The sequence below is a fragment of the Lepus europaeus genome, chromosome 11 (assembly GCF_033115175.1).
Source record: "Lepus europaeus isolate LE1 chromosome 11, mLepTim1.pri, whole genome shotgun sequence".
NCBI lineage: Eukaryota > Metazoa > Chordata > Mammalia > Lagomorpha > Leporidae > Lepus > Lepus europaeus.
Window position 1 is genome coordinate 105,598,376 of NC_084837.1, and position 19,975 is coordinate 105,618,350.

A 19,975-nucleotide genomic window follows, 5' to 3' on the forward strand; every position below is an offset into this window, starting at 1 on the left:
CTGTTGTCTGCCCACCCCCACCAGCTTGTAAGCACTCACAGAGCAAGCAGGTTCATTTTATTCCCTCCTAAATTCTAAGGCCTCACATTTCTGGCACATCATAGGTTACAAGTACATAATTTTTTGTGGAGTACCAAAGTTTAGCTAGGAAGGAACAAAGACAGGCTAATAGCCAATGGGTGAAGGATTTCTACTGGATTAAAATTTTTTCCCTCTATTTATTTGAAAGGTATACACACACACAATCTTCCATCTGTTGGTTCCCTCCCCAAATGCCCACAGCAGCCAAGCAGAAGCCACCATCTTGGATCTCAATCTGGTTTTCCATGTGGGTGGCAGGGACCCAAGTGCCTGAGCCATCAGCTGCTGCCTCCCAGGGTGCACATTGCCAGGAAGTTGGAATTGGAAGTGGAGCTGGACTCGAACCCTGGTACTCCAATATCAGATGCAGGTGTCCCAAGTGGCGTCTTAACCCCTGTGCCAACTGCCCAGCCGGGGAAGAATTTGTAACACTCCAGGTAAATGTAACTGAGACACATCTCCTGTTAATTCTTTTCCTAGCTCAGACACCAGTGCAATATTTAATCAGACAATAAAAGGGTCCCACTTCTGACCTCATCCTTGTCTCAGCGTGAGTGACTCTTTCCTGCTCCATCTAGCTATCTTCCCTGCTCTCTGGCTAACATTGCATTTTATATCTAGAAACCTTGTTTTCTGCCGGCGCCGCGGCTCACTAGGCTAATCCTCCGCCTTGCGGCGCTGGCACACCGGGTTCTAGTCCCAGTCTGGGCACCGATCCTGTCCCGGTTGCCCCTCTTCCAGGCCAGCTCTCTGCTGTGGCCCATGAGTGCAGTGGAGGATGGCCCAAGTCCTTGGGCCCTGCACCCCATGGAAGACCAGGATAAGCACCTGGCTCCTGCCATTGGATCAGCGCGGTGCGCCGGCCGCGGTGCACCTACCACGGCAGCCATTGGAGGGTGAACCAATGGCAAAAAGGAAGACCTTTCTCTCTGTCTCTTTCTCACTGTCCACTCTGCCTGTCAAAAATAAAATAAATAAATAAATCTTGTTTTCTTCCAGGTACCCCTAAGATCTCAGCCCCGAGCTTCCATAGTCATCACATGGATGATCACATACTCCCTGGCTTCCCGATCCACTTCCTACCCTGCTCCCCTCTGCTCTGGGCCTCCAGAGGCTGACCCTGAGGGACACCCACACCTGGGCTCCCTCGTCCTTAGGCTTCCTGTTGGGGCCAGCCAGTAGCAGGTAGCACAGGAGGTCGGAGAGGAAGAGAGGGAGGGCTTAGGTCTTCTTTCTTGCACTTCTGGACTGGTGGCTGTTCCACCTCTCTGCCCCTCACCTCGACACATTGGCTGATGGCTTCCCAGCAGATGCCAGCCTCTGGGGCTTCACTCTCCACCCTGGGTTTCCTTCAGCCCTGCCCACATCTCTGTAAGCAGTCCCTTCCCTGACCCTCTTCGGTGTCCCGTTTCCAGTGGTCCATCTGTTCCCTGCCAGATGGTGGCTACAGCAAAAGCAAAAATGTAAAATTGTATCTTTTTAGCAAAATTGAGATGAGGTTCACAAAACACACCCATTTAGAGTGGTCAGGGGTTCTTAATACACTGAAGCAAATTGTTTCTTTTTTCATTTACTAGATAATCAAATGTTGTCCAAGTTACCCTGGTGTCTTTGTACTGCACTTTTAAGTTACACAGTGTTGCGCACCTTCTGTTACTTAACCATTTATTATGCTTCTGAATTTCCATGACCACAAACAAGACTAAACACTGTTGCACATGTGGCCTTTCCCTTTTGGGGAGGATTATTTCTCAAGGAAAAGTTTCCAGGGGTGGTACTGATGAGTCAAAAGGGAGTCACTTGTCTCCTAAGGCTCTTCAGAGTATTGTCAAATTACCTTTTAAAAGGATTATTCCAATTACACTGCTATGGCTTTTCTGAATGTATCAGTTGCATCATCTCATTAGCACTGGGAAATCACATATAGGGTGAGGGCACTTTAGAAGTGGAAAGTGGAATTTAAAAAATAAGTTGGGGCCGGTGCTGTGGTGCAGTAGGTTAATCCTCTGCCTGCAGCAACGGCATCCCATATGGGCATTGGTTCTAGTCCTGACTGCTCCTCTTCTGATCCAGCTCTCTGCTATGGCCTAGGAAAGCAGCAGAAGATGGCCCAAGTCCTTGAGAGACCTGGAAGAAGCTCCTGGCTTCAGATCAGCTCAGCTCTGGCTGTTGTAGCCATTTGGGGCGTGAACCAGCAGATGGAAGAGCTCTCTTTCTCTCTCTCTCTGCCTCTACCTCTCTGTAGCTCTGCCTTTCAAATAAATAAATCTTTTTTAAAAGTTCATTAATATACATTGTGAAAAAATTGTGCATGGATTTTTTGGCACCAAAAAAAAAAAACCTTTCATTTTTCCATGACATTTTTAAAAAAGATTTTTATTTATTTATTTGAGAGGCAGAGACAAAGAGAGGTCTTCTATCTGCTGGTTCACTCCCCAGATGGCTGCAATGGTCGAAACAGCTGATTCGAAGCTGGGAGCCAGGAGCTTCTTCCCCATCTCCCACATGTGTGCAGGGGCCCAAGCACTTGGGCCACCTTCCACTGCTTTCCCAGGCCATACCAGAGAGCTGGATCAGAAGAGGAACAGCTGGATAGGAAGCAGTGCCCACAGGGGATGCCAGTGCCACACGTGCCTGCACCTTCTGTGAACTTTTTGAAGTGATCACATTTTGTATTTTGTTAATGGAGTAGATTGTCTTAGCATTTGAACTTCTTTGCAGCCAGATCAATCCCGAGTCACTGACAGCTGTTCTTTCGTGTCCACATTTTTAGTGATTTTTTAAGCTAATCAGGACAGAAGGGACAGAGATTTTGAAGGGGTGCTCTCCAGCAGGCCGCCTTCTCCCAGCCTCTTTACTTAATTACTGTCGGGCTCCTCGCCTCAGTGAGCTTTGCTTCTTCAGCACCTAACAGCGTGTCTGGCCACGTCCTGAACGTCAGCAAACATTTCTAAGATGGACAAAGGATGGAGGAAGATGTACCCAGCATCGGTCATACTAGTCCCTGAGGATTAACTGGAATCAACACTTTCTAATCCCTCCAAATTAATGTCTCGCCACTACCACGGCCTGCTGATGGCTTTGATTAGTGAGTTACCCTCTGGAATGCCCGAGCACTTTTTCCTATCCATGGAGTTAGATTTCCTAACTTGGTCCTAAACTCGTTCATGGCAACAGTATGCCAGAGTGTAATTAATTTAATTAAAACGACATAAACTGATGAATCACAAGCATGAGAAGAAAGCTGTTTCTACGACCTGTCTGATGAATGCCTTGGAAAGATTAAAGACCAGTCGAACATTAATGTTGAACCAGATGTGAGACAATTATAAAAGACTTTTTTTCTTTTTAAGAAGGAGCATCTACTTATATCGCTTTGCAAGAGGTTGTGAGTTCTCAGTCATCTTTAAATTTTCATTTATTTGAAAGGCAGAGACACAAAGACTTCTTCCATCCACTGATTCACTCCCAAATGCTGGCAACAACTAGGGATGTGCCAGGTTGAAGCCAGGAGCCTGGAACTTAATCCAGGTTGCCCATGTGGGTGGCAGAGACTCAAGTACTTGAGCCATCACCTGTTGGCATACAGGGTGCACATTAGCAGGAAGCTAGAATCAGAAGCAGAGCTGGGACAAGAAATCAGGCACTCCAACATGGGATGAAGGCATCCAAGCAGCATCTTAACTGTTACATCAAATACCCACCCTCTCAGCATCCTTAAAGAAAAAAACCAGGAAGCATAAAAAATGTATGAGGGGCCAGTGCTTTGGCATAGCGGGTAAAGCTGCTGCCTGCAGTGCCGGCACCCCATATGGGGTCAAGTCCTGACTGCTCCACTTCTGATGCAGCTCTCTGCTATGGCCTGGGGAAGCAGTAGAAGATGACCCAAGTCCTTGGGCCCCTGCACCCGTGTAAGAAGACCTGGAGGAAGCTCCTGGCTCCTGGCTTCAGAGTGGTGCAATTCCAGCCATTGTGGCCATTTGAGGAATGAACCAGGGGATGGAAGACCTCTCTCTCTCTCTGTAACTCTAGCTTACAAATAAGTAAGTAAGTAAGCAAGTAAATAAATCTTTAAGGGGCTGGCACTGTGGCATAGCAGGTAAGGCTGCCGCCTGCAGTGCTGGCATCCCATATGGGTGCCGGTTCGAGTCCCAGCTGTTCCACTTCCAATCCAGCTCTCTGCTATGGCCTGGGGAAGCAGTAGAAGATGACCCAAGTCCTTGGGCCCCTGCACCCATGTAAGAAGACCTGGAGGAAGCTTCTGGCTCCTGGCTTCAGAGTGGTGCAACTCCAGCCATTGTGGCCATTTGAGGAATGAACCAGGGGATGGAAGACCTCTCTCTCTCTCTCTAGCTTACAAATAAGTAAATAAATAAATAAATCTTTAAGAGGCTGGCACTGTGGCATAGTGGGAAAAGCCACCTCCTGCAGTGCTGGCATCCCATATGGGTGCCGGTTCGAGTCCCAGCTGTTCCACTTCCACTCCAGCTCTCTGACATGGCCTGGGAAAGCAATAGAGGATGGCTCAAGTGCTTGGGTGCCTGTACCCATGTGGGAGACCTGGAAGAAGCTTTTGGCTCCTGGCTTTGGCATGGTCCAGCCCTGGCCATTGTGAACATCTGGGGAACAAACCAGCAGAAAGATCTCTTTCTCTGTCTCTCCCGCTCTCTCTGTAACTCTGATTTTCAAAGAAATAAACCTTTCTTTTTTTAAAGAACCATCTTGAGAGGTTTGCTCCCCCCCCCCCCCATCTGAAGACTGGAACATGGTTGTTCCTTATTGTTTTTAAGTTAAAGTTAAATATTAGGATGTACATTTGCTATTTTAAAAATTATTTGCTTTAATCTACTTATCCAAATAACTGACAATTTATTGGGCAAGATCCAATTTGTTTGGGCAGCAGGGGTGAGGAAGATTAAAAGTCTATTGGTCACAATCTAAGAGGTGTTCTTTAATTCAGTTTTATTGGTAATAAGGTTGATATTTTCACCTTTTTATTGGTTCCAAACTTACAAGGGGTGATATTTACTGCCTCTCTAACAGTGTTGGATAAGACAACGTCTATGTATTGCCACAACTACAATAACAAGATATAGGACCTTTCCTTTTATTGTACTTCACAGTTCTGTGCACTCAAAAGAAACATTACCTCTGCTTTGCAGGCAGTAGTCTGCCATGTTTGAAGTCCAATCATTACCTCAAGCTGAACAACAAAATATTTATATCCCCTGAGGAATAATGATATTAGGAAATATTTACAGAGAAGGGAACAGGACCCAAACAGGGCTTGTGCCAACCTCCCTTCCCCCAAAGCATCCTGGGAAGGTCATCTGTCCTCTTGGTTTCTGGGACATATAAACATGGGAAGGTTACAGCAGAGTGATATGGTTGTTCAAAACATGAGGCCTGCTAAGATAGCAGTGAGTAGTCTAGCCTCTTCTCGGTGTTCTGAGGCACACTGATTCCATCATGGTCACAGATCGGTGTGGGAGATCCCAGCCAGTATTTTAAAAGGAATAAAAATATGAAGGTTCAAAAATATCGGCATGTGTTGTATAAAACGAGGGTAACAGTTCACAAGCCCTTCTTAGAAGCGTGTGTGCACAGGTGTATGTGCTGGGCTGAGACACAGAATCTACTCACAGCCAAAAAAATGTTCAAAGTACTGGTTGAAGGTGAATTTGTTTTTTTCATTTTCACTCCTCTCTAATTTGTTCTCTCTGTGAAACTGTTGCACAGTGAGTAACAATGATAGTAACTAATAACCAGAAAAGCTAGACTCAACTCTCCCTCTGTCAGTGGGAGACTATTGCCCCCTACTTCATGGCTCTGAATCTTACAATGTCCAAATGTTAGCACAGAGGGGCTGAGACCTACAACCTCAACACCTGCCCAGGTCAAGCTCCAGTGGCTCTTCCCGATTGCAAGGCACAGAAGGCTCAGGGCTGGTTTTGATATAACCCTACCTCACCTCTGTAGACTGAGTCCTCTAGCCTAGCTCTTCTCCTACATGGATCTGGAGCGCCACCCAAATGGGCTTCTTGGTGTTTCCTGAACATTCCATCCACTTCTTTCTCTGGGTCTTGAGCGAATCCTTCCGTGTGCTTGGGACAGTGCCCTCAGCCAGCCCATCTCTGCTTGCCTAAGTCCCATGAATACTTTGAACATCATTTCCAATTTCCTTTCTCAAATTCTGGTATCTTTTTCTTTTGAACTCCATAAATATCTTTTTTAGAAATGCCTTTCTTGGGCCGGCTCTGTTTTCTACCCAGTTCCCTGCAAATGCGTCTGGGTAAGTAACAGAAGATGGCCCAGTACTTGGACCCCTGTACCTACATGGGAGACCCAGATCGAGTTCCTGGCTCCTGGCTTGCACCTGGCCTAGTCCCAACCATACCAGCCATTTGGGGTGTGAACCAATGATAGAAACTGTCTCTCTCTGTCACTCTGCTTTCCAAATAAATCTTTGGAAAAAAAGTCTTTCTTTAAAATATATATTTTTAAATTTATTTCAAAGTTGGAGTTACAGAGAGAGAAACAGAGGTCTTACATCCGCAGGTTCACTCCTTAGATGGCCACAGTAGCCAGGGCTGGTCCAGGTCGAAGCAGGAGCCAGGAGCTTCCTCCAGGTCTCCCACGTGGGTGCAGGGGCCCAAGCACTTGGGCCATCCTCTGGTACTTTTCCCCAACCATTAGCAGAGGGCTTGATGGGAAGTAGAGCAGCTGGGACAAGAATTGGCACCCATATGGGATGCTGGCATTGCAAGCAGTAGCTTAACCTGCTAAGCCACAACGCCAGCCTGTAAAACATTTCTGAATCCTATTTAGAAATTTCATTTTTCCTGCTTCCAAGGAAAATAGAAATGCATTGTAAAAATAAGAAAATATATAGAATTCACAGAAGAAAATAAATATCATTTAAAAAATCTATAATGCATGATACATATTTATGTACATTTACATATTACAACGATGTGCTTTCCAGTGACTATGTTTCCCATGTCATTAAAGCTTTTCCTTCAGCCTGATTTTTAATGGCTACAAATGACCCCTAGTTGATTCAGCAGTCATGTAGACACTGCGCACTTTGCTTGTGCATGTGCACTGTGCGGTATTTTGGAGGCGTACGGAATGGTATCCATGGTAGTGACACATGTCTTGAGAGAGCACACAATAGTGTTCCGTGGCAGCAAGACGCCGAGGCCACAGACAACCAGGAGAGAAGTGAAGTTCTCCGGGAGTCTCTGGAGATACCGCCAGGCACCTGCGCTTTCAGTCTGAAGTGGTCAGGGGATTCAATCACCCAGACCTAGGTTTTAACGCACAACCCACAGCTAGCCTGCAGCGGGCCTATAGACCCAAGTGTGCCTCCCCACCTCGGATTTTCCTATTTTTAAGCAACCTCCTCTGACTCCTCCCTCCCCTTCCCCTCTCTCTCCTCCTCCCTTTAAGGATCTTGCACCATCAACTATCTCTTCATCTCCCACCCGCCTCCCAGCTAGTTTATCAGAGGCCTTCTCAAGTTGCAAAACAGAAAACATCGCCCGTCTCAGCCTCCCGCTGCCACACTTCTGGGAAGAGCGGCCGCCCTCTGCTCCCCTCTCCGCTGCAGCACCCGCAGCCTCCTCACCCCCGAGCCTGGTGCGCCGCAGGCCGCCTTGCAAACAGCACCTCTCTCCTGCCTCTTCAGGACGCTCCCTGGCGGGGGGCACTGGGCGCTCCCCGCCGTCACCAGGGAGGCCGCGCGGCCGCCTCGGCGCCGCACACCCCGGGCCTCTTGGAGAGCGCGGGGCCCGCCTCCCCGAGCGCCCCCCGGGCCGCCCCCGCCAGCCCTCCGCCTGCCACGCGTCCCCGGGTCAGCCCGGAGGCCGCGCGCAGCTCCGGCCTCTACCGACGCCCGCGCCGCCCCTGCCGGCCCTCAGCGAGGAGGCCGCCGTCCAGGCTCGCAGCCGCTCGCCGTCGGCGGAGGCAGATCGCGCCCCTCTGGCGGGCAATCTCAGCCCTACCCGAGGCCTCGGCCCTGAGGCGCGCCGCGGGGCGCCCGGAGCCCGCCGCGCCGGGTCTCTGGCAGCGGCCGCGGGGTCGGGGTCCCAGCCCCGCCGCTGTCAGACCCGCGCCGCGCAGCCCGCCCCGGGCGGCCAGGCCCAGGCCCGGCAGCCCCTCCGCCGCACCGCCCTGGGCCCGTGCCCAGGTCCGAGCCGCCTTCCGCCCGCCGCCTCCCTCCCCGCCCCCCACGCCGCCCGCCGCCCCAGCCGGGTCCCGCCGCCAGGCCGGCTCCCGCCCCCGCTCCGCCCCCGGAGCCGCAGCCCCGCCCGCCACCGCCGTCGCCATGTTGTGGCTCCCGCAGCCGGCGCCGGGGACGCGCGCGGCCGAGCCCGGGGCCTGCAGCCGCCGCCGCCGCCGCCGCCGCCGCCAGGTAAGCGCCCCCCGCGGCCGGGTCGGGTGGGGCGGCGGGCCGAGGCCGTCGCCGGGGCGGCCCTCGCCGGGCCGGGGCCGAGAGCCGCCCGTGGCCGAGCCCACGCCCGCGCCGCGGCCCGGCCCTGCGAGCCTGGCGGACCTGCCCGCCGCCCCGGGCGGCAGCCACTTCCCCCGACCGCCGCCTGGCGGGCCACGGCCGCCACCCCACTCCGCCCCCGGCCGCCGCGACCCGCCTCTCCCGGTCGGCCGGGCGCGCCGCTGTGCTCCCGCGCGGGACGGGCGCCCGCCGCGGCCCCCCGCCCCGGCGCGGATAACGGTGCCGCCGTGCCCCGCCGGGCGCCCTGTCAGCGCGGCCGCCCCGAGAGGCCGCGCCGTCGGGGAGCGGGCGCCGCGGGCAGGGAGCGAGCCTCCCGGGCGTGCCTCCGCCGACCGCTCCCTGCGCCCGAGTTCTGGCCCCGGGGACGCCTGCTCGCCCGCGCGCCCAGCGTCGCTCTCCGGAGTTGGGGCGCCCGGGGGTGGCCGGGCCTGCTGGCCAGGGTGGAGAGCGCGTGTGGCCGGGGCCGGGGGAGCGCCTGGCCGGACAGATGGCCTCCTGGCCCGGGACCAGCGCCGTGAGGGGGAGGGGTCCGCGTGACCCGAGGTGTGCCTGCGCCTGGGAGCCCCGGGCTGGCCGGAGCTGTTAAGATTTTAGCTTTTTTTTTTTTTGTAGGCCAGAGGTGGCATTGAAAGTCTTGGCTTGCGATAAGCCCACAGGCCCACCCGGGGCAGCATGCTCGGCCTCCGGGGCTAGGCTAGAAGGGACTGGCCGCGGGAGGACGGGACCTGGGGGTGGTGGCGGTAAAAGGTGTTTGGCCTGGGCTTTGCCCGCTTGCTGAATCCAGCCCTGTGTTGGGGTAGGGCCCGTCGTTGGGATGACAGGCGCCCGCTGGGTGGGATTTCAGGGGTCTGTTCCCTAGCCCCACTGGTGCACTTCACGGTGGAGAGCGAGGAGGAAGCAGAGTGCTGGTGCACGCATTTTGACCACTTTCCAGTTTTCCCACTAGTTGTGGCTTTGAGTCATTGGGTGATTTTTTTTTTTTTTTTTTTTTTAAGCACATATCATGGTGTGGGGCAAGGGAGTTAGATGTTGGCAAGCACACTGGTCAACCAGGACACCGTGTGTTTTGTTTGTGGCCTGGTGGGAAAGTCCAGGAATAAGGAATGATGAGCACCAAATATTTGTTAACAAATATGTACCAGGCATTGTTCTGCTTGCAGCAAACACAGCCAGCAAAAAAAAAAAAAAATTAAAAAAAACTGCCCCCCTGCAGCTTTCATTCTAGTGTGTGGGGGAGGGAAGGCAATAAGCAAAATATGTAATAAAGAAATGTAGTCTGTTGCAAAGTGCTCAGTGCTCAGGACAAAAAGGAAAACAGGGAAGGGGAACCTGAGTTGTCAGGCGGGGGTTGACTTGACCAAGGTGTCTTTGGTAATAAAACTTAGAAGGAAGTGGTAAATAACTGCACAAGGAAAGAGGTGGAGGGAGGGATGAGAGATTGAGTGGAGTTGGGGGCTCAGGGCAGGCTTCCCTGAGGAAGTGACGTTGAGGCCTTGACCCTGAGCGGGGTTGAGAGTTAACCATGTGTGGAGCAGAGCAGAGCTTGGCAGGTTGGAGGAAGTGAAAGGAGGCCGGCTGGGCTGGAGGGGAAAGGGAGTGGGGAGAGACTGGAGAGCTGGCCGGGTCGGATCTCAGCCGCCGAGGGCACCAACTCCTGTGCTCCTTGCTTTAGGTTGTGTCTCCACGGTGATTAGGAGCCTTTAAAAGGTTTACTGGGAGTGACATATTTGCATTTTAAAAGGTCTCTGGCCCCTGTGTTGGGAATGGATTTTGAGATAAGCTGGTGAGTTGAGGGTTTCTGTATGGAGTGTCCTTAGCTGCCTGATGGATTTGGAAAAGCCTCTAGTGGTTTAGGGGAGAATCTTTTCCTCTGCTTCACGTGGCTTTTAGGAAGGGACTGGACAATGAATTTGTATTTATGAAGTGCCTGCCAGGTGACAAAACCAATTTTAAGCACTTTTGCCTGCATCTGTTTAACTTAATCCTCACATCCTGCTTATCAAACCCATTTTACAAGGAAATAGGCCCAGAGGGGATGGGTGACTTATCCAGAGTCACGTTTGTCACATGGTCTGGATTCAAACCCAGGTCAGCCTGATTCCACTTCTGCCGCTTGTTAGCTCAGTGATCTTAAGTTACCCAACCTCGCTGGTGCACGGGTCTCCTCATCTTAAATGCAGATAAAGGGGCCTACTTCATAGGGTTGTACAGATCAAATTCAGTCATGTAAACAGCCTAACAGTTGAACAGTTAGTTGCTATTATTATTTAATTAAAAAATTCGTTGCCCCTCAGCCATGTTGTCATTTTGGATGCAATTAAGTATATAATGTAATTCTTGAATTTTGTGTGATTTTTCTTTTCATTTAATGGCCTGTTCCATATGATCTGTCATTGGGCTGGGAGTTCCCTTTTCATGCCTGACACTTGTGGATACAAAGTGAGTTCCTTCCCTCCAGGAGCTCGGAGTATCCACTAGAGTATTTTAAAGAATGAGCTACAATGTATACTTAAATTCCCAGTGTATTTATGGCTGAAGAGCGGCTGGGAGCATCAGGAACTCAACGTCTGAGTGTGTGGAGAAGGCTTCTGTGAGGAGGTGGCTTTGGAGCTGGGCTTTGGAGGGAGAGTAGGAGTTTTGCAGGTAGGTAAGATTGGGCACAGGACAGCCTGGGTAGAGAGCCGTGATGTGAACACACAGAGCTGCAGAGCTCTTGTTGTCTGGGAGAGACTGGAAAGCTGGGTTGTGGCTGTGAAAGATAGGCCAAGGAGTTTAAATTTTGTTCTGTAAGCCAGAGCTACCAGAGAGTGTTCGATCAGTTAGATGCATCCCGAGGTGAGTGTTGCGGTTAGAGTGGGCGGGGCGGCGGAGACCAGAAGTTCAGTTTTGCAGGGTACTGCGACCTGATTGGCTCCAGGGAGGCTGACTCACCAACCAGACTTGGAAGAGACTGATGAATAAATGAGGGTATTAGCTGACCGTGAGGACTGAAACTGCAGAATGACAGATGTTTCAGTTTGGCCATTGCTGCCGCCCCCTTAGCCAAGGGTTGAGACTCCCTGACTCTGGCCTCAACTGCTGTTTGTTTTTCTCAGGCTCCCTGAAAACCAACCCTTTCTGTTAACATCATCTTTCCTCAAACACTGCTCAGTGTAGTCAACAATGATTACTAATTGATGGAATGAGTAATTCTATATCATTTGGATGGGATCCCGTGTTTATGAAACTTAAGAAAGAGTATCTTTTTTGAGAAATAAAATATCAGAAAAGGGGTTTCCCTAGAATTGGGTTAATGGAGAAGGTATGCAGATTCTGAGAGGTGTGGTTGGTTCTGTGGCTAAACAGTGGTCTCTGAACTCTGGGAGCTCCTAGGGAGCTTTCGCGCTGCACTCGAAGGAGAGATTGGTTTAGAAGCTTTGCATTCCCTACACATTGGAGACGGAAGTTGTGGCCTGTGTTGTGCTACAGTGGATTAAGCCACTACTCACGATGCCAGCATCACATATCAGAGTGCCAGTAGAAGTCTGGGCTGCTCCTCTTCCCTGCTAATGCACCTGGGAAGGTATCAGAAGATGGCTCCAGCGCTTAGGTCTCTGCCACCCACGTGGGAGACCTGGATGGAGTTCCTGGCTCCTGGTTTTGGCCTGGCCCACGTATGGCTTTTGTGGCCATTTGGGGAGTGAACCAACAGATGGAAAATCTCTCTCTGTCTCTTCCTCTCTCTCTTTCTGATCCTATGCCTTTCAAATAAGTAAATCAGTAAGTCTTAAAAGAATATAATGGGGCTAGCCCTGTGGCGTGGCAAGTTAAAACCTGGATCTACATCCCATATGGGCACTGGGTCAAGTCCTGCCTGCTCCAGTTCCAATCCAGCTCCCTGCTGATGTGCCTGGGAAAGCAGCAGAAGATGGTCCAAATGTTTGGACTCCTGCACCTATGTGGGAGACCTAGAAGAATCTCTAGGCTCCTGACATCAGATTGTCCAAGTTCTGGCCATTTGTGGAGTGGAGCAGTGGATGGAAGATTCTCTCTGTCTCTACTTCTCTCTGTAACTCTTTCAAATAGATAAAATAAATCTTTAAAAAAAAAAAAAAGGTGTATAATAATGATCCCTTCCCTAGACTCAGTAGGTAATGACAAGCTTTCTTTATCTTTTTAAAAAAGATTTATTATTTATTTGAAAGACAGAGTCTCACACACACACACCATCTACTGGTTCACTCCCCAAATAGCTGCAATGACCAGGGTTGGGCTAGACAGAAGCTGGGAGCCAGAGACGACTCCATACCAGTCTCCAAGATGGGAGGCAGGGACCTGAGCATCATCTTCTGTGTCTTAGGCCAATTATCAGGGAGCTGGATCAGAAGTGGAGTAACCTGGACTTGGATTGGCACTCTGATAGGGATGCCCATGCTGACATCGCACGGGGCCAGTGTGTGTGTGCCTAACACGGTGCCAGAACGCCTGCCTGCGTGGTGAACTTTCTTACTGGATTGGGATCCCCATGAGATTAGAGCTTCATCCTATCTTTCTTTCTTTCTTTTTAAATGTAAGATGTGTGTGTGTGTGTGTGAGAGAGAGAGAGACAGAGAGACAGAGAGACAGAGAGACGGAGAGAGACAGAGAGAGACAGAGAGACAGAGAGAGACAGAGAAAGCTGTAGCTTATCAGCTGGTTCAATCCCTGAATGCTCATAACAACCAGGTTGGGCCAGGCTGAAACCAGGAGCCAGGAACTCCATCCAGCTTGTGGGCCATCTTCTGCCACTTTCTCAAGCACAGAAACAGGAAGCTGATGGGAAGCAGAGTAGCTGAGACTTGAACTGGCCCCTGACATGGGGTGTGGGTGCCCCAGGTGCTGGCTTTACCTGCTGTACCACAGCGCTGCCTCCTGTGCTTCTTCCTGCTTCTGTAGCATTGGGAAGAATGGTAAACCCGCTGGAGTTTTGAATCTGTATCTTTCTACAGTGAAAAATAAATGCAAATAGACTAATCTAGATTGGAGGTTAATTGTCTTTCTGTAAAAACTACAGTTTTTATTCTATTATTTTTCTTTTAAAAAAAGATGTATTTATTCATTTGAAAGTCAGAGTTACACAGAGAGAAGGGGAATGATCTTCTGTCCACTGATTCACTCCCCAGATGGTTGCAATGGCTAGGGCTGGGCCAGGTCGAAACCAGAAGCCAGGAGTTTATCCAGGTCTCCCATGTGTGTGGCAGGAGCCAGGCACTTGGGCCATCTTCTGCTGCTTTTCCCAGACCGTCAGCAGGGAGCTGGATCAGAAAGGAAGCAGCCAGGACATGAACCGGTGCCTATATGGGATGCTGGCATTGCAGGTGGTAGCTTTATTGCTATGCCACAGTGCCAGCCCCAAAACTCTAGGGTTCTTAAATTATGGCACAGTGGGTTAACACCCACTTCCTGTATTGGAGTGCCAGTTGGGGCCCCAGCTTCTCCACTTCCCAGTTCAGCTTCCTGCTGCTGTGCCAGAGAAGGTAAGAAGATAGCCCAAATGCTTGGTTCCTGCTATCCTTGTGGGAGCCAGGATGTGGTTCCTGGCTCCTGGCTTTAGCCTGGCCTACTACTGCTGTCGTAGTCATTTGGGGCATGAACGAGCAAGTGGAAGAGCTCTCTTTTTTCTGGCACTCTGCCTTTCAAACAGATAAATCTTTAAAAAATTAAAATTCTAGGAGTAATTTCACAAGAAATACATACAGAGGTAGAAAACTTAGGGTCGGGGCTGGCGCTGTGGCACAGCAGGCTAAAGCCCCGGCCTGCAGCACCAGCATCCTGTATGGGCACCTGTTCGAGTCCTGGCTGCTCCACTTCAGATCCGGCTCCCTGCTAATGCACCTGGGGAAACAGCAGGAGATGGCTCAAGTCCTTGGGCCCCTGGACCCACATGGGAGACCCGGAAGAAGTCCCTGGCTCCTGGCTTCTGGCTTTAGATCGGTGCAGCTCCAGCTGTTGGAGCCATTTGGGGAGTGAACCAGTGGATGGAAGACCTTTCTCTCTATGTCTCTACCTCTTTCTGTAACTCTATTTCAAATAAATAAAAATAAATCTGAAAAAAAGCAAAACAGAAAAAACTTAGAGTCTACACATAGGCATACCCAGGAAGTACAACTCACCAGTAAATCTTATAACCTAGAACTACTGTTTTGGTGTTTGTATTAGGTCGTTTCTGTATGTGAGTTTTTTACTTCTTCTGTTCTTTTTTTTTTTTTTTTGACAGGCAGAGTGGACAGTGAGAGAGAGAGAGAGAGAAAGGTCTTCCTTTTGCCGTTGGTTCACCCTCCAATGGCTGCCATGGCCGGCGCGCTGCAGCTGGCGCACCGCACTGATCTGAAGGCAGGAGCCAGGTGCTTCTCCTGGTCTCCCATGGGGTGACTTCTTCTGTTCTTAAAAAAATAGGAGCATTCTGGGTAGGAGAGAGTTGTGGATGGCTGAGTTGAAGCAATCAGATGCACCTGCGCGGTCTGTCTGTTTCCATCTGTCCCGTGCTTGCCTTCACTTCCTCTAGGGGTGTAGGCTGAGATATCCATTAGCTAAACATTTGGAGGCTTTTCAGAGGACCGAAGCACTGTTTCAGCCAGGCATTTGCAGTGCGTGCATGTGTGCGTAGAAATGACACAGCCGGCCCCTTCCAGGAGAGGAGTTAAGGAACACCCTTCACATTCGGTGTCGCCAGAGCCTTTCCTTGGCTGACCGCACTTACAGGCTGACGTCCGCTCCCTGTGTGAATTTCCTTAGTCCCTGCCTCGTCACTGCAGGCAGGTTCTGAAGGTGATGCGCTGAGAGGTGCGAGCAGCCCCTTCCTCTCCGCGCCCGGGGATGTGCGGGGTGTGCTGCTGCAGGTGTGGCTGGCATGGAGAGACTGCTGCAGGATTGAGTGAGGGAAAGGAGTGTCTGCTGGCCACATTAACTCCCGGTCTCTGATCAGCGTGTGCTGGCCTGGGGTCTGTGGGGCTTCAGTTTATGTCTGTCTGGAGGGCGCCAGGTTATTGGGACCACTGGGAGATCCTGAAATCTACAACTTTTTTTTTTGAACATTTGAAAAAATTTTTAACTGAAACTTTTGAAGTGGCCCAGAGGTGGTTTTGAGGTTCTTCTGCAAACAGCTGCACAGTTCGTCCAGAGAACTCGAGACCTACTGCAGCGGGGTCTGACTCAGAAGGGCCTAATGCAAGGTCTTTGCTGTTGTGTGGTGAAAGGGGCTGGTGTATACTTTATATTTTCTTCCTACCACTTGAATTTTTATACAGGGTTACATTCCTTCTTTACAAACCAACCAGTGAACCAGTTTGCATTTTGGAGACAAGCAGTAAACTGCCTTTTTAGCTTGGCTTGTGTATTTTCTTTCTCTGTTAGTCAGGTGCCTCTGAAGAAGTCGCTTGCTCTCTGGTGTGACCCACATGCTGACACTGGGTGCTGGAGGCTTGGGTCTGAGGCACAGGAAGGGCCTGTAGAGTTCCCCTGTGGGCCTCACGTGCCCTGCTGAGGTTGCCCCTCTCGTGGGGCTCAGCCAGTCCTGGGGGTGAGGCGAGGACTGCTCCTTGCTCACATCCAGTACTGGATATTGGAACATTTTACCCACACTGGCCTTGGCAGGCTGGAGCTGAGTGTAAACCAGTGGCGTGGACTCTGGCTCCACTCTTACTCCCTTGATTTGCTGTGGTTTACAACATTCCATGCCTTCTGCCAATTCGGTTCGAAAGTTGAAGGTGTCTCTTTAGCAAGGCGAAGGGCAGAGTGGGGCCACAGGGACAGGTTCTGGAGGCAGGTGTCCAGCATGGCCACGAGGTAGCATGGGGCCAGCGGGGACTGAAGACATGTCTGTGGCCGTTTTTGCGTTTTTCAGAGAAGGGAGCCCAGGGCTGGGCACTGAGCAGCTGTGTAGACTCTCTTGGGCTTGGCCCGGCTGTACTCTGTTCTGGGTGGGGAAGGGCTGCTCTCACCTTTCCAGACCAGAACTGAACTGGTCAAGGTTGTAAAGGCTGCTTCACTGTCTAGCACTTCATTAGGCCTTAAAAATAGTGGATGTGTGGCCAGTACCACCGTTACCCTTAGTGAGTGTTTTCTTTACAGTCCCACAAGGCCTTTCTGCAGCAGAGCCCTGCTTGCTCCAACATCCGCAGGTGCAGGTGCAGGTGCAGGTGCAGGTGCAAGGGCTGCTGGGCTGGGCCCAGAGCTCTGGAGCATGAGAGAAGCATGTGAGATGACTTTTGCCCTCTAGGAGTCTTCTTGCTGCAAGCAGCTGGAGAACAATTGCTGCCAGACCAGAAGTGTCTTCAGGAGTCTTTCTTTTAGGGTTGGTGGTTACTGTTGCTCAGGTCACCCTGTAAGGTGGCATTCCATGGGGAGCATTCTCTAGTTCCCAGAATGGGTGGCATGGGCATGTGGGGGAGGGGCGGTGGCATCTTCTCACCTCTGAGTGTTTTGCTTGTCTCCTGAGACACCTGCCCCCTTTAGGAGCAGAGAGCCCCCATTCATGCAGTATGAACCCTAGTGCCTGTCATTCCACCGTCTGAAGGCGTCTGCACTTGGATCTTAGAGTCCTCTTTTAAAATATTTACACCCCTGGGAGAGGTCATACTCTTAGTAGTTCATCACCAAACAGTAGCTTTAATTACCAGGAATTAATTAAGCCAACTGAGAGTAAGACTGGGACCTACACAGGCCCTGAGGGGAAGAGCACCCGAAGGGACATGCTAAGCAACAGGCCCTCAAGGAGTGAGGGCAGCGAGAGGGCTCCCTGAGTGTCTGTTGTTGCGGCCGGGGCAGCTGAGCTACTTCTTGCTGGCTTTATCCGTCCTGGTGGCCTGCTGGCTGGGTTGTGAGGTGCAGCCCTGGCGAATGTGGGGGGAGGGGCTTCGGGGCTGCGGTAAAAAATTTTTTTTTTTTTTAGATTTATTTATTTATTTGAAAGGCAGAGTTAGAGAAAGACAGACAGAGAAAGAGAGCTCTTGCGCCTACTGGTTCACTTTCCAAATGGCCACAATGGCTGGAGCTGGGTTGATCAAAAACGAGGAGCCAGGCGCTTCTTCCAGGCCTCCCACACAGGTTCAGGGGTCTAAGGACTTGGGCCATCTTCTACTGCTTTCCCAGGCCACAGCAGTGAGCTGGACCGGAAGTGGAGCAGCTGGGTCTTGAACAGAGGCACGTGTGGGATGCCGACACTGCAGGTGGTGGCGTTACCCACTACACCATAGTGCCAGCCCCGCTGAGGTAGAATTTGAGCTTTAAGAGTTGGACAGATCATTTTCCCCCTCATTTAAGAAATAACATATGCTCAGTTTAGAAAATTTGGGGATGTTCACAAGAAAAGGAGATCCCTCAATTGTTCTTAATCATAAATGGCAGAGATGTATAGTCAGTGGGGAAAGATCATTTTAATAATATCTTAATTATTCATTTGAAGGGCAGAAAGAGAATCAGAGAGGGTGAAAGAGCCCCCATTTGTTTGTTCATTCCTCAAATGCCCACAACAGCCAGAGCTGGACCAGGTCAAAGCTGGGAGCCTGGAACTTAACGCAGGTCTCCTGTGGGTAACCAGAACCCAGTGTCTCGAGTCATCTGTGCTGCCTCCTAGGGTCTGCGTTAGCAGGAAGCTGGAGTCAGGAGCCAGAGCTGGGAACTGAAGCGATATGGGAAGTGGGTGTCTTAACTCCTATGCCAAGTGCTTACCCAGGGAAACATCATTTTAAATAGAAGTGGGGTGGGTGTTGTGGCACAGCAGGTAAGATACCACTTGAGGGATCCATATGCCATATTGGTGCGCCTGACATCGAGTCCTGCTTTGCCTCTGCTTCTGCTTCTTCTTCCTGCTAATGTGCACCCTGAGAGACAGCAGGTAATAGCCCACGTCCTGAGTCCTGCTACCCACATGGGAGTCCCAGATGGAGTTCCTGGCTCCTGGCTGTTGTGGGTATTTGGGGGGGGGGGACTGAACTGGTGGGTAAAAGAGCTCTCTCTCTGCCTATGTTTCTTCCTGTGTCTCCTTCTCTGTCTCTCTGCCTTTCAAATAAATAAAAAACTTTAAACTCTCAGAGATCATCACCTCCTGTTGCCTTCCACCCCAGAGTGAGAGCCACAGCCCTGCAGTGGCCTCGCTCACCTGCTCACCCACCCCTTCCCCTGCTGCTTCAGACCAACCCACCTGCTCTTCCCTTTGCCCAGACCTCTTTCCGGTGTTCGTTGGCTGCTGTTTCCCTTGCTTCAGAATTGAGAATATCTTCATTCCCAATTCTTTCAGGGAGGAAGCCCAGTTGAGACAGGCTCTGTGACTAGCTGACTCCCTCCAGTGGACTGTCAGTGCCACCCGGGCAGGAACCCAGTCTGTTCTGTTCTCCCTGGTACCCACAGAGTGTCACTGAGTGGATGGATGTACATGCTCACGTGTGTGCAGCTTCCAGAGAGGGGGTGGGAAAGGGCAGTGTAGAAACTGGGGTTGGAGAGAATGAGTGTGGACGGTGTGGAAGAGAGTGAAGGTGCTCATGACGGGATTGGAGGTGGGAGACGTGGTCCAGTCTGTTCCAGCCTCCACAATCTCATCTCTTACAGTGATTTGATTCTGTGAGGCAGATGAAGGAGCAGCTGCTGGAATACACAATCCTAGCCCTGGGCTAGGTCTGGAGTGGACGTTCATGGAAGCCAGGCCTGAGGGTGGGGTCTGATGAGTAGGCTGTTGGTTTTAGGTTTCAGAGCAGAGATGGTGACCCGATGAGAAGGGTGTTTCAGGGAAGATCAGACAGACTTGGACGTGCAGGGTGACTGAGGGTGGCGTGGGGAGAGGCCAAGGTGGCGAGGGAGAGAGTACAGCCAAAGGCTCGGCAGGCATGGAATGGAGCAGGTGGCATCAGTGGGACTTGGTGGTGGCAGGACACTCCCCAGCTGCTGAGTGACTGCCTTGACACAGGTTTTCAGTGCACCCCACTTTGGAAAAGCTTCAAGTCTTTCCAGTGGTTTCATTGAGTTATGGAAGTGGGATCTGAAACGGAGCTGAAGAAAGGGTGTCCTCTTCGACATGTGGCCAGTGTGTGTCAGGTCGGGGTGGTGGTGCAGGCAGGGACACGGACTGTTACCCAGGAAAGGCGTCTGTCTGCTCTGGGCTGCTGCAAACCGTTTCCTGTCTGGGTGCAGCCACGCCTGCTCTTGGATTTCTTGTGAGCCTGCATAACCCAGGATGATATCTGAAATCTGTTTGTCCCATCACTTTCTTTCAACTTTATTTTCTGTCTCCACAGTCTCCATTGTCTTCGACTTACAAACCCATTTGGATTGGATTCATTGACTGGAAAAACTTATTTTTCAATGGTTTCTATTTCATTAGGCTTCTAGCCTATTTTGAAAAAGGCAGGCCGGCGCCGCAGCTCAATA

The 19,975-nt window shown here is 51.2% G+C and overlaps 1 protein-coding gene across 2 annotated transcripts in view; it reads left to right on the forward strand.

Moving 5' to 3' along the window:
• The first annotated feature begins 8,443 nt into the window (after nt 1–8,443).
• The window catches only part of ZNF592 (zinc finger protein 592), a 58,374-nt gene continuing 46,842 nt past the window's right edge, over nt 8,444–19,975 (forward strand). For both annotated transcript variants that reach the window (XM_062206300.1, XM_062206298.1), the window contains exon 1: nt 8,444–8,497. The gene's annotated coding sequence lies outside the window, so the exon portion shown is untranslated. The remainder of the gene's footprint in view (nt 8,498–19,975) is intronic.